Source organism: Anolis sagrei, chromosome 2 (genome assembly GCF_037176765.1).
Source record: "Anolis sagrei isolate rAnoSag1 chromosome 2, rAnoSag1.mat, whole genome shotgun sequence".
Lineage (NCBI taxonomy): Eukaryota > Metazoa > Chordata > Lepidosauria > Squamata > Dactyloidae > Anolis > Anolis sagrei.
Window position 1 is genome coordinate 275,740,606 of NC_090022.1, and position 15,149 is coordinate 275,755,754.

Here is a 15,149-nt window from a genome sequence, read left to right on the forward strand (position 1 = left end):
TTTACTGTGAACCTAACTCCCTCAAAGGGAGCCTCTTTTTTAAAACACACACATACACCACTTTTTATGTCGTTGTTAACAATACCTGAAATGTATCATAAAGAGGGAAAAGTTCAAACACTTGCTTCATGTACATGTTATACCCTGCAGGTATGGTATTTAACACTCCTCTTAAATTGTGTCTTTTGCTTTCCACTTGAAACATAATGAGGCAGCCAAAGTGTAGGCTGAGTTTTTCTATGTCTCTGATCGCAAGAGGGATTACAAGGAGACAATAAGGGAATACAGCAGTGTCTCTTCACAACTGCAATGCCGGCTGCTGCAACAATTTATACTCCATTGAGAAAGGCAGGTTACAGCTAAGGGGGAGGGACAGATTCCCCCTCCTTCCATGATATCCTTTAGCCGAGGAGTCAATTTGCAGACTTCAAATGGTTCCGTGGGGTCATTGTACTCACACCATCCCATTTGTTGTACTTTTGTGTTCTGGAGGAAGCCTTCAAGTAATAGTGAGTTTATTTAGCTGCAGAAAGTTTGGCGAACTCCAGTTCATTCAGGGGCCTGCTAACGGCAGGGAAAGTTCAGCTCTCAGCTCCAGAGCTCAGTGACGTTAATAAGATCCAGAGCCCCAAGAGTTGGACAGCTGTGGTCTTCTTTCTCCTCTGCCCTGAAGGGTGAGTATATTTAAAGCTTTTCATTCTCTTTATGGTATCACCCGTCTTTACCACTTCAACATGAATGGGGTAGCGAGGGGGAAATATCAAGAAAGGTGAGTATTGCTGGTCCTCCTTTGCTCAGTAAGCGTGTGTAAACTCCTGGGTCTACCGAAAGGGGTGGATGCAAGAATATCAAAACAATATTCTCTCTATTTATAGTCCCCTTGATTGTAACTAGGAATATTCTTAAGAGGATACATGGGAAAGTATAATGAGAAAAGTGGTGTGGTGGTTATGTTTAGATGAAAACAAAGCATCCTAAAACTCACGGTGGTAAAAACTCAAAGTGCAGCAATCCCTTAGGAGAATCCCACTCCTCACAAATGTGGAAAGCACTTGCAAGTTTTCTAGTGAACAGGTTATTAGGAAAGTCCTTTTCTTTTTAATGAAGGGATTCAAATAGGCACAGCACAACAATTATGTAACGATATCTCTCCCCACGTTCGGCTCAGTTAATGAGAAAGTAATGCAGTGTTTGTTCTCCCTCCTCCATTCTCCAAAAATGTTTACTAGCAATTTCATAAAAAGGAACTGTTTCACAAGTTCTTTAATTTCAAACACATGCAGCTGAATGAATCACTCTACTGTTTTACACATTATGCTGATAATTAAGCTTTGCTACATAAATACAAAGCTGGAATCTTGTAGTATAACAATAGGGGAAACTGCATGGTTTCACCCAAAATTTGGTTGCTATTAGTCATCTGAGGAAAACATAAACACTCCAAAAATCAGAGAGACACTAATGCATGCTGATAACTGCCTTAATTGATTTTTCATGTTTTTTTCTGTATCCTTCAAAAATGGGGAAATAGATCTATTTCAGAGCATGACACAAAATGTCTCCAAGGTTCACCAAATTTTGGACATTAGCTCTCATATATAAAGAACTCTCCATGCCCAGATTGAGATGCCAACTGTTGAGCTATTAAGAGTTTCCTGATCCTATGTTTTTTCCCTAATTTTAGTTGGTCTTCTCCAGATTGTGAACTGATCTGAGCACTTCACATCAATCGAGAAGATAAAATCATTGCAGACAACAGATGTTTACTCTTAAACAGCTTAGACACTCAGACCACATCAGAAATGTCAAGAAGAACAGCCCTTTTGAACTTTATTGTTGTGAAAAAAAATCCTTTCATCTCTTTTAACATTATATCCTTGTGTTAATTTCTTAAATGCTTGCACCTGCTTGAAGAGACTTTTAATTGCAATTTTTATATTTGATGTCCAATCCCACTGTAACATCTAAAACAAATATGACCAATTCATTGATATAGTTAAGGTAAATGAAGAAGGTTCAATAATACTAGAAAACTTTGCTTTTTTCTAATATAATTATAACTTTCAACTTACTATTTTACTGAAATTATGTTCATTCAGTATATAATTATGTTTAAATGTTATTGGGATATCCTGGAAAGATTAACCACAACAACCACTAATTCCCAATAGGATTTAATGAGATTAAGGATAGGCATGACTATCAGTACAAATATTTGCATTTATGAGCATAGACTGCCACTATGGTCTAGTGGTTTGAGCACTGGAATGTGTATCTGGGTTAGAGTTGTTGGAAATAACTGTATAAAATGGATGTTGTGCAGGAGAAGATGAATATTGGTGGGAAAATACTGCAGAAAAAGCTTGTTAGAAATAACAAGTAAACTCAACTTTGAATCCATTCAAATCAGGGAAAACTTTCATGTTACTTTAATAATATAACAGCTTGGGGAAATTACCTTTTTAGTACACATGCTACAGTGCAAAAATGTACTTTTTCCAATACAGCTTGAGAGTTTAATCATAATCCTGACACATTTTGATCTTGTTTGAAATGTTTCAGTGTCAATAAGTTCTATTCCATTAGACCAGGGGTTCCCAAACTAAGGCCTGTAGACCCTCTAAGGTCAATTACCCATCCCTGCCCTAAACTTTAGATTTAACTTTAGGCAACAACAATCCGAATTAACTTGGCTATCTCATCAGCCAAATGCAGGCTAACACTTCCCATTGTTCTTCATTTTAAATATTGTATTGTATGACAAATAAGATGTGTGCAGTGTGCAGGTGAGGAAGGGGGGTAGGAGTTCAACACCCCCCCCCCCAATTTTTTCAGGTTAAAATGAAAAACCTAGTTTACTCATGAATTTTAACTGGTTAACCAAATCCCCATGCTAGGTTTATGAGAAGCAAAAATTAAATTGATGTAATTAAGTCTATATAAAATATAGAATGAACCATACTATTTAAATTATTTTGTGTTATGGAACTACTCTTCATGATTCACTTAAAAAATCAACACCCCCTCCCCCCCCCCAAAAAAAAAAAGATTTCTGGCTACAATCCTGCCAGTCTGCATAGGAATTCATTATTTTTTTCAAACTATAGTCCATGAGGCCCCCAATAGTCTGAAGAACCATGAAATTGTCCTCTGTTTAAATAGTTTCAGGACCATGTATTAGACTGTCTGTAGGGTTTAATGCCATTGAAAACACAAGTGAAAAGTTCTGCATTGGCATCACAACATGCTTCCAATTGTAACTTTTGCAGGTGATCTGAACAAAATGACTGGATGCTTACACACAACAATTTACTGTGAAAATATGAAACTGTCATGGGTGGAGTGGGTTATTGGTCCAGTAGGATATGACAGAAGGAAATCTCAATTGCTATTCCTAAAGTAACTTTCCAACACACATTGAGGCATTCCAGATTTGTTGGAAAAGGAACCAGATCTCACCTGATCTTGGATGGTAAGTAGAGTGAGCCTTGCTTAGTGTTTGGATGGAAGACCACCAATGCATGCCCAGTGCTTCAGGCTATATTTCAGAGGAATGAATATTCAACCACTTTTGAGTATTCTTTGCCTAAGAAAATTGTGAAATTCATGGGGTTGCCATAATCTACAAGTGGCTTGAAGGCCATATACACACATGTTCTCAAGAGAGGCTAGACTGGTTTCTCAACACTCTGTTGTTATTTCATACAAGACCTTTCTTTTTACAGAAGCCTTCAAAAATTTACACTAAGTTGCTTTGTTGCTTATTGTTATTGTGTGCCTATAAGTTGTTTTTAGCTTATGGCAAATCTATCATGGGACAATAATAGACTTAAGGCAATTTAATGATGAATAGAAATTAAAACCTAACTCATGAAAACAAAGGGGGAAATAGCAGGTTATAGGAACCTAAAAATAGTAGCTGAAAAATCCATATGCAGAATGTGCTTTTTGCAAGCATTTTGCCAGTATATTCCTCTATGTTGTTTTCTACAATATTTTTTGTGTGTATTTCAGTTATAAACTGAGGATGATGTCACAGAAGTGCAAATACCAAAGGACAATTTCATTTCAGTTCATGCTTTGGCTCAGGAAGCATGAATTTGGCAGGTTCAGTTTAACCTAAAAATCAACCATCTGTCTTCCTGGTGCCTTCTCATTAGACTTGGGGAAGCAAAAGACATTCCAGTGACTTCACTGGACACTATTACCCTCTGGCTCTCCTAAGGTTAATGCACAGTAAGATCATCAGCATATCCTTAGCTTCCCTAAATCAAAACACAATATGGCCAAACTCTTGTTGCTTAGGGCCCTTTCAGACAGGCCCTATATCCCAGAATCCAATCACAGGTGTTCTGCTTATCCTACATTATCTTGCAGTGGAGGCCTATCTGGAAGAGCCCTTAGTCCCAACTCAGTAGACCAAATAAATCAATTGTTGAATGATAGATCAACACATAGTTAAATCCCGTTGGTTCAACTGTTGTGGCTGTGTACCTTCAAGTCATTTCCAACTTATGACATCCCTAAGGTGAACCAATCATGATGTTTTCTTGGCAAGATTTGTTTAGAGTAGGTTTGCAGTTGCCTTCCTCTGAGACTGAGTGTGATATGCCCAAGGTCATTCAAAAGGTATTTATGTCTGAGCAGAGATTTAAACCATGGTCTCCTAAGTCTCAGCCCAACACTCAAATCACTAAACCATACTGATTTTGTATTGATAAAATGTGCTTGATTGACATTTTAAGTTGAATATAGCTAATATACACTCCCTGTGTCAATGCATGAGCTTAGGTGGAGTGTTTGCAATTTTGTGACTTTTGTGATTTTTTGCACTTTGGTCAAGATTCAACTGAGTAGTTATGGCTATGTTAGATGAATTAAAAAATGGTTTCCCAGCACCATGGTAACATCACAAGTAACTTATAGAGCTCCAAATCTGCTCCAGAGGATGGAGAACCCTCAGCAGCAAACCTTTGGCTAACACAAGAAAGCTGGGACAGAGGTAATTGAGGGCATTGCATGAGGAGGAAAACAGTGTCTTCTTCGATCTGTTAATGGGTCTTCTTCCATCAGTATTATGTATCCAACTGAATCCTCACCTCTTTATTTAGAAATATACACACCCAACAAAAAGCAACGTGACTGTGGAGATTAAGCCAAGATGTAAATGTGCATTTAATGTGTCTACTTGCTATCAGTGGACAGCTGCATTCAAAACACAAATTGCCCCCAGACTTTTTTCAAAGTAAATGTTCTTGCTTTGAACATGAAGGGGTTACCTTCAAACAAAAAAAGCAACCACCCAAAAACTGAACTTGAATGTATAGAGAGAATTAAGTTGATCCCTGTAATTTAGCTCTTTTGTAGTAAAGCAGTCAAAAGAAACAGATAGCTTAGTTGTTTTAGATGTAAGACTTCAATGACCCAGAATGGATTTCTTTTAAGATGGCATCAATTTTTACCTAATTTAGCAGTTTTGTACCCCTTATTAGTTTGTTTTCTTAATGTCAACAATTAAAGACTGGCTCATTCATCCTCTTTTTAGTGGTCATCTTCTTTCTCCAGTTCCCATGTTCCTAGAAATGTAATTACCATGTGAATGATTGCTGGGTTTTGGTGTATATAGGGATGTAAATACAAGAACAAATAATGTCAGCAATTTTCCCCTTCTGTGTAAGAATGCAAGGGCTTCTGCACAGTTTTCAACCACTATTTGCATTTAGGATTTTATTGAGGAAATTTCATGACTCCAAAATACACATGAAACCCACATAATATTGATGCAGTTTGTGCAGCAGCAAGGATTTATGCAGAGATTGACTGTGTTTAGTTTCCCCAATGCATTTTTGTACCAGAATATGCACAAAATTCAGATTTATACACAATAAGACTTTTTTCCGGATAAAAAACCCTTATGTGTAATTTTTGTGCTTTAGGGAATAAAATACTGTTAAATCTATACTGCCATGTAATGCAGTTTGGAATTGCATTATGTGGCCAGTATAGATCAGTGTTTCTCAACCTGGGGGTTGGGACCCCTGGGGGGATTGCAGGGGGGTTTCAGGTGAGTCACCAAAGACCATCAGAATACACATATTTCTAATGGTCTTAGGAACCCTTTTGGCAGAGAAGGCTGAAAATCTCTCCACCTGTTTTTCTCTTCCTTTTTGGTATTGGTGAACTACAACTCCAAGAATTCAGAAACAACCCCCCCCCCCAACCCCATCAGTATTCAATGTTGGCCATGTAGGCAATGTGCCAAGTTTGGCCCAATTCTATCATTGGTGGGGTTCAGATGGCTCTTTGATTGTAGATGAACTATAAATCCCAGCAACTATAACTCCCAAATGTCAAGGCCTATTTTCCCCAAACTCCACCACATTTGGGCACATTGAGTATTCATGCCAAGTTCAGTCCAGATCCATCCTTGTTTGAGTCCACAGTGCTCTCTGGATGTAGGTGAACTGCAACTCCAAAACTCAAGGTCAATGCCCACCAAACCTTCCAGTATTTTCTGTTTATCTTGGGAATTCACTGTGCCAAGTTTAGTTCAATTCCATCACTGATAGAGTTCAGAATGCTCTTTCATTATAGCTTAACTATAAATCCCAGGAACTACAACTCCCAAATGACAACATCAATCCCCCTCAACCCCACCAGTATTCAAATTTGTGTGTATCGGGTATTTGTGCAAAATTTGGTCCAGTGAATGAAAACACATCCTGCATATCAGATATTTACATGATGATTCATAACAGTAGCAAAGTTACTGTTATGAAGTAGCAACGAAAATAATTTTACGGTTGGGGGTCACCACAACATGAGGACCTGTATTAATTGGTCATGGAATTGAGAAGGTTGAGAAACACTGGTGTAGACTGATATAATACAGTTTCAAACTGTATTATATGGCAGTATAGATTCAGCCTAAGTCAATGACAATGATGAAATCATTGTCAGACACAATCCTCTATCCTCTGGTGGCTCACATTGTGGGTAGTGTGGCTCAAATACCACTTTATGTAATGACTTAGCACTATATCTCGAAAGCATTGTCTTTGCGCCATGGCATGTTCTAAAACCATGGCTTCTTTTCCTTTTTTTCCCCCTCCCTTCTGCCGATATCATGCCTCTTCAGGACCACTTAAGCAAAGCAGACATATGTTTGGATGAAATTGTTTCCAACACTTCCATAATTAGCTCAAGCTCTTTCTTTTTGGGGGTAAGAAAGGGTGAGAATGTATGTGTGTGTGTATGGAAGTAGGGACACTGCCATGTTAAATATTGTAAAAGTTCTGCAGTTTTTATTTGTAACATCAGAAAGAGAGAACTCCTGCATGTGGTCATTTTCATGGTTTTCATTAAGACAGGGAGTTAATCAAAAACACTTCAACCTCGGGCAAGTATCATGGAGTATTAAAAGGGTATAAAAGTATCTTGCTCACTCACACACTAATTAACTTAGTCCTTTCTTTTAAAAAATTAACTATTTTGGCTTTTTTTTAAAAAAAAAGCAGTGGAGGTGTCAGATAACTCTTGGTAGCTTTTTTAAAAAGTTTACTATGTGTGTGCAAACAAATGAAATCTGATCTCTTGCTGTTGAAGGAAGTTGCAGAATTTTCCACTGGCTCTGGCCAGGCCTGGCTCATCTATCGAACAGAGAGGGTCTTGGCTAGTTACGGAGATAGTTGAAAAACATATTAAATGGGATTAAGGAGGTTGAAGTAGAGTGCACGTATTGGTACTAAAGAGGTATCTGGAACTAAAAGGAACCAAAATAGACAAGGCAACATTTGAGTAGTTCGCCTATTTTATGTCTTTAACATGAAATATGCATAGGGACCAGAATTTAACAATATGTATGATCCAAGACAATGGGAGTTTATGGGATGTAGACTGTGAAAAACTAAGAACTAAAGTAGGCTGGTATGTATTTCAATAAAATCTACCTTGAATTGGTGGTAAGCTGCTAGGTGGTGATGGTATTGCTCCCCAGTCCATGAATAGGTTATTTAATTATTCTCAAATCACAGAAAAGGGAAGTTTTGTTTGGTAATGAGCAGTAATGGAGAAGAGGCCTTCAAGGGGGGGAGTAGTGTGAAAATGCTAAACCATGACAGTGATCCAGAGCATGCAATGCTTGAAATGTGTTATCACATTTCATGCATCGGGTTCATTCACAACACAAGATTATTGTGCTAATACCATATTTTAACTGCCACTGCTCTATCCTATGGGATCCTGGGATTGGTATTTTAAGAAAAGACATTTAGAAGCCTGAGTCAGAGCAATGCAAAGGCTCATCGATCTACAAATTTTGTATTTTGCCATTACCGCTCAAGCAGGGAGCTTTGAGATGGTTGAACAGAAGCTCTCCGAAGCTCTAGATGCTCTAACTGCCTATTACAGGGAAAACCAACTGATCCCTAATCCATCTAAAACACAGACATGTGCCTTTTACCTTAAGAACAGACAAGCATCCCGAGCTCTGAGGATTACCTGGGAAGGAATCCCACTGAAGCATTGTAGTGCACCCAAATACCTGGGAGTCACTCTGGACTGTTCTCTGACCTACAAGAAGCACTGCCTGAACATCAAACAAAAAGTGGGTGCTAGAAACAATATAATACAAAAGCTGACTGGCACAACCTGGGGATCACAAGCAGATACAGTGAAGACATCTGCCCTTGCGCTATGCTACTCTGCTGCTGAATACACATGCCCAGTGTGGAACACATCTCACCACACTAAAACAGTGGGTGTGGCTCTTAATGAGATATGCCGCATTATCACAGGGTGTCTGCGCCCTACACCACTGGAGAAATTACACTGCTTAGCTGGTATTGCACCACCTGACATCCGCCAGGAAGTTGCAGCCAATAGTGAAAGGACCAAGGCAGAGACATCTCCAGCTCATCCCTTGTTTGGGTATCAGCCAGCACATCAATGACTTAAATCAAGAAATAGTTTGGAACACCTCAGCAAGCGAGAGTTCAAAAGTGGCAGGCTCAAACCCAGCACCTCAACCCATGGGTGATACCAGATGAGAGACTCCCCCCGGGCACACAGAAGACTGGGCGACTTGGAAGGCACTGAACAGACTGCGCTCTGGCACCACGATATGCAGAGCCAATCTTAAGAAATGGGGCTACAAAGTTGAATCCACAACATGAGAGTGTGGAGAAAAGCAAACCACTGACCACCTGCTGCAATGCAACCTGAGCCCTGCCACATGCACGATGGAGGACCTTCTTGCGGCAACACCAGAGGCACTCCAAGTGGCCAGATACTGGTCAAAGGACATTTAATCAGCTACCAAGTTTGCAAAATTTGTGTGTTTTTTTGTTGTTGTTTTTTTTATCCGTTTGTCTGTTTTGTTCTGTTAGAAATGTAATACAATGTTCTGGTTGCGGATGACACGATAAATAAATAATCAATCTACAAACCCCAGGATTCCAAGGAACGAAACAATGGCAGATGGAGTGGAATAATAATGCTATAATTCTATAGTGTATTGCCTTTGAAGACTGTTTGGAAGCTTGAAATGATCCAACGGGCAGCAGCCAGACTGCTCACTGGAGTGGCGTTCAGAGAGCATACAATTCCCTTGTTATGCCAGCTCTACTGGCTGCCAGTTTGCTACCGAGCACCAAGTGCTGGGTTTAGCCTATAAAGCCCTAAACAGTTTTGGCCCAGCTTACATGTCTGGACATATCTCTCCTTATGAACAATCTAGGAGCTTAAGATCATCTTGGCCCCGCCTTCTTCGCAGGTGCAACTGGTGGGGACAAGAGACAGGGCCCCTTGGCTATGGAACTCCCTCCTTAGAGATATTAGATCAGCCCCCTCCTTCTTGACCTTACATAAAAAAGTGAAAATGTAGCTATATAAACAAGCCTTTGAAATCTTGTGCAATAGACAAATACGGAAGTATGTGAAATTGAATATTGGAACAGCTCTGACTATGATTTTGGACAATGAGGATAAAAATGAAGGTATTGGTTTTATATGTTTTTTAAAGGTCTTATTGTATGTACTTTGTAATACTGTTTTAAATGTGTTTTTAAGTGTATATTGTTGAGTCATCAAAGGCTGCCTGGTCGTAGGCTGCCTTGAGTCACCTTTGGGTTCGAGAAAAGTGGAATAGAAATATCACAAATAAATAAATAAATAAATAAATAAATAAATAAATAAATAAATAATAGTGTGATTGAGACCTGGGCAAAGAAGCAGAAAAGTTACCTCAGTGACAGATTTCCTTTCAGGACAAATATAAACTAGTAAATGAAGTACATTAGAGCATCTATTTGGACAGCAGAGAGAGAGAAAGCATTCAACCTTCTTTCCAACCCTGCCCTCCAATCCAAAGCATCTACTGTTTTCAGAGACTAAGGGAGAAACCCTAAACATAAAAAAATACCCTTCATTTAATGTGTTGTCTTGTAATTGCAAACTGAACTTTCATGCAATATATCCTATTAAGAAAATCTCATCATCATTATTAGGAGACATGAGCTATCATGTTGGTCTATCTCTAGGTTCTTAGCTTTTGGAATTCTTTGTTTCATATATCCATTATATGTTTTGTTGCACCAATTAATAATAAATTAAATGTTTTTGAATAGTTATATTTATTTAGCTCACCGTCCTGTGAAATTAATCCACATATACATTATTTATAATAATGAACACCTCTTTAGCTCATAGCAACTAAATTATGTATAACTAGCTATGCCCTGCCATGTGTTGCTGTAGCCTATAGTAAGAATTATCAAAGCAGAGGTAGCTATCTGGACTATTATAAAAGAAAGGTACCTACCTATTCCTTCCTTCCTTTTTCTTCCCCTTCCCCTTCCTCTCCTTTCTTCCTTCTCTACCTCTTTCTTTCATCCCTTCCTTCTCTCTTTGTCTCCTTCCTTCCTTCCCTGTTTCCTTCCTTTGTTCACTTTTTATTTCCTTTTCTCCTTCCTTCCTCTTTCTTTCTTTCCTTCCTTCTTCCCTCCCTCCCTCTTTCTTTCCCTCCTTTCTTCCTGTCTGTTCTCCCCCAATACCATGGTAGAGTCCCTTCTAACTCTATTCTATGAGTCAAAGCAGGAATCATTTTTTGTAACAACAGCTTACACTTCCATCCAGAACATAATGTTATCAGGTCTCGTTTTTACTTCTCATCATAGTGCTTCAGAAAATAATGTGTGCCATCCCATTCCGTGCAGGTGTGACTAGTTAATTTATATTCCAATAATATAGTTGAGATTCTTTTGCAATGCTACCAGGCCCTGATTGTACATTTCCTTAAGCTATAGTGGAAACATTTCCACAAAGGCACTGTAGTTATTTTCTTCACTGAATGCACTAGTTGTCAAACTGAAATAATGTCTTACATGCCCTTTTGTAACTTGTAGAATGAGCTTTATGAACTCCAGCTGTTTTTTTAGGCACTTGAGTAGCAGTGCCATATACAATTTTGTACAATTCTTTAACATCCAGAATGGGTGGGTGTTATTTATGCAAACAGCCATTTGGTGTAACGGATGGATTTATAGAGTTATTTGTCAGCTATGTGCAAAGAATAGGACTTGTTTTGTTAAGCCTGTGTAACACCCAGTGCAACTTCTGGACACAAACCATACTGACAATTAAAATGTCAAAAAGTTGGACTATGATGTCCCTTTTCAGAGAACTGAGAAATAGCAAAGTAGGCACATTTAGTACTTCCAGGTAGCATTGCGACTGGAAGAAAGTGGTGTAAAGATGGAAGGAAGGGACAACAGGAGAATATCTGATGTAAGTTCGCTCTCCTGCCAAACTTTAAAAACTTTGTTTCCATGAGTTAGCTTCATTTGAACAAGGAATGAGAAAAATTAAAAAAAAATGTCCCACATATTAATGATAAACATCTGCTTAGTAATTTAATAATTTAACTGCTTTATTTACCATCTTATTAAGAAATTAAAATGTTCTGTTTGGAACATTTTAATAAAAGGAATCCTCACTTTATACCCATGGTCATAGGGTGGAATAGGGCCTCACCTCCAAAAATGTTGAGTAGAGGTGCTCCCACTTTAAACAAGGTTGTCCCTACTTATATGCAATCTCTGTTTCTCAGCACAGGAACCTGAGAAAGAAAATCCTGCCTACATTTCTGTGGCCCCCTGAGTATGGTCTTCTCAAGCTAGAGCTTAAATGAATGTAACATTGGGGGACATGGGAGCCTTTTGCCCAGGCCCAACAGCCCAGCCACACTGAAGCCACTTTCCACCCTTCCTGCAACTTTGATTTTTCCTCAGATAAGAAAGAAAAGCATCTCCCATATGATAGCAGCCTCCTTTTGCCATGTCACTGGCAATGGAGCCTGATAAGAGCAAGCTTCCTGGAATAGGGATCTGGAGCCCTAACATGAGGGTAATATCCAAATCCTGCTCCATGTTTTGGACCTTCCCTTGTGTTCTTTTTAATGCAGGCTAATAAGACTCTACGCTGCATTATTTGGCAGTGTGGATACACCTTGCATTCCCCAGTTGGCTGGTAGGGCAGATTCTCTTGTATAGTTATTTGAATGTTGGGCCAGGATTCTGAGAGAATAAGATTCAGGTCCTCTCTCAGCCATTGTAACCCACTGGGAATGCATTTATATTATAGAATTTCCTCCCACTATGACTGCTGTGGCTCAATGCTATGGAACCATGGGAGATATAGTTTTATAAAATCTTTAGCTTTCTCTGTCAAAGAGTGGGGTCAGACTGCATTAATTCTACAGTGTATATGCCGCCTATGTGGTCTTGGGAAGGCAACTGGGGGAAACACTTCTGAATAAATTGTGTCAAGAAAACACCATGGAAAGTTTGCCTTCCAGTCTCCAAAGTCAGAAAGAACTTGAAAGCATGCTGCAATGGTAGTGGTGGTGGCAGCAGCAGCAACGACAATGTTGATTGGTTGGCTAGTATCCTTTAAACCAGCCATGTCGTTATGATTTGAACAGAGCAAGTAGCTATGAAATTGTGACATTTAATTCTCTCCCTCCCACTCTGCTGTTTTCTTAATCTAATTTCTTCACAGTAGCTTCTATTACCAGCCTTCATTCCCACCCCCCTAGAATTAACAGCAACCTGATGGAAAGAATTGTGTTGGGAAAATAGCATGGGAAAGCATTAAAATAGTTGTAAATTATAATTACAGTTACTTCAAACCATGAATGCTACAAGATACTAATCTGTGCTACAAAACATACTTTTTCCCATCCCACAGCAAAACATGAACTGCACCATGAGCCAGCATTAGAAATATGGGATATTTCTCTTCCATCTGACACTTCTTCACTGCCATCCCATTTTTCCCAGGGTTGGGTGATCCAGGGACAAAGATGGCACCTACTCCATTCTTCCAGTTTGAACATGACATGGGTCCTGCCAGTGCCTGCAGTGACATTGATGAGGCAAGAAGATCAGGAATGAGTCCTCATCTCTCCTCCCCACTTCCCTTGTTCCTCTGTTGTCCTGTCACTGCAGGCTATGGTCGACTGGCAGGATCCATGGACAATGGGAGGGCACAGTAAGGGTTGCTGTCCAGTGGCATAAAATGTGTTTGGCAACACTGGGTGGTCAGGGCTTCCTCCCATCTTTGCAGCAGTGGGGTGGGGGGGGGGACTACCTGTGGGAACTATCTCAGGGATGATCCAAAATGTGCTACATCAGATTTGCCCCAGAATAGAATATCAGTGTAGATCCACTCCTAGTCATTCCACAATAATAATGCAGTCTGCTACATCTATGTCACTGGGGAAATATTTATTTATTAAATGTATATCCTGCCTTTCTCCCAAGATGAGAATAAAAAGGGAAAATGAATTAATGGTAACTTAGGGCCCATCCAGACAGGGCCCAAAATGTGAGAGCTCTCATAATTTTACCAAGGCATCCAAACAACGCCTCCAGGAAAAGCAAATTAATTCAAGACAAAGCAGGAAACCCTGCTGTTTTAAGGCTTCGTACCATTTTTTATATTCTTATATTTTATGCTAAATGTTTTGAACAGTATTTTATTATTGTTTTATTTGTTATAATTGTTGTGGCATCAAATTGTTGCCAATTGTGAACAGCCCTGAGTTACCTCTGGGCTGAGAACGACGGTATATACATGTGGTAAATAAATAAATAAAGTTAGCCCATTAGATCTGGGGCTTCCTTAAATACTCAGTTCTAATGGACTATGGGCCTGTGGGGAAAAACCCATGGGTAGTCTCGTGACTACCCAGGGGTCAATCCACACACCCATCTCATGACTACCCAGGGGTCTATCAACACACCCGTCTTACACCTTTTCAGCTCCTGGAGCCCAAAAATGGAAGATGGTGCCCACTCCCTTCCCAACCCTCCCCCAAAAGCCTTAAAAATAAAGAAACCCTTACCAGACCTCCATTAGGCCTCTCTGGAGCTTTCTGGAACATACGAGTGATGCGCCAGGTAGTGGGGGGATCGCTCCTGCCCCCTGCCTCCTGGGAGGTCATTGGTACCTTCCAGGAGCCTGCAAAGAGACGTAATGATGTAATGTGTGTATTGGGCTTTGGCGGGGGGGGGGGGGGGGGTTGGATGGTCAGATGCCATCCCCAAAATTTTCAGAATGGCATGTTGACAGATTTAAACCAGCTTTGTAGTAGAGTTCTTAAACCTGCTTCGAAGCAGGTTTGATGTATGTTTGGAAGCACCCCTAAATGCATGTGGGTGTATGTTTCAAGGACTTACTTAGGTGAGAAAGCATTTACATATTTATAGTCTCCATTTGTAGTCAGGAGTAGCACAGTTTTCAACAGATGCCTACAGCTGCTTTACCATCAAAGTGAGTGTGCATTTTACATCAGTGAGGTAATGGGGTCCAGTAATTAATAAATGCAATTATTTCAGAAAGGGAACTCTGTAGACCTCAAATACATAAGGAACTTTTTATGAGTTGCCAGTAGCATAATTTCCAGGGCCGTTAACTAGAAAAAAGTACGCTTTCTAGTTAGGCAGTTAGAGTGAAATCATAGTGTTTCAATTGTGTAGTGTGAAAGGGTCATGAGACAATGAAAAAGGGCAAACTTTAGACTTGTTTACAATGACGAAAAAATCTGTTTGGCCCTGCAGTGACCGTATTAGCACCATAAACATCACAAA

At 39.5% G+C, this 15,149-nt stretch overlaps 1 protein-coding gene across 1 annotated transcript in view; it reads left to right on the forward strand.

Annotated features, from left to right (window-relative positions):
* Nucleotides 1-263: 263 nt before the first annotated feature.
* FGF10 (fibroblast growth factor 10) overlaps nt 264-15,149 on the forward strand; it is a 152,867-nt gene continuing 137,981 nt past the window's right edge. Inside the window, exon 1 of the mRNA XM_060761464.2 lies at nt 264-674. The gene's annotated coding sequence lies outside the window, so the exon portion shown is untranslated. The remainder of the gene's footprint in view (nt 675-15,149) is intronic.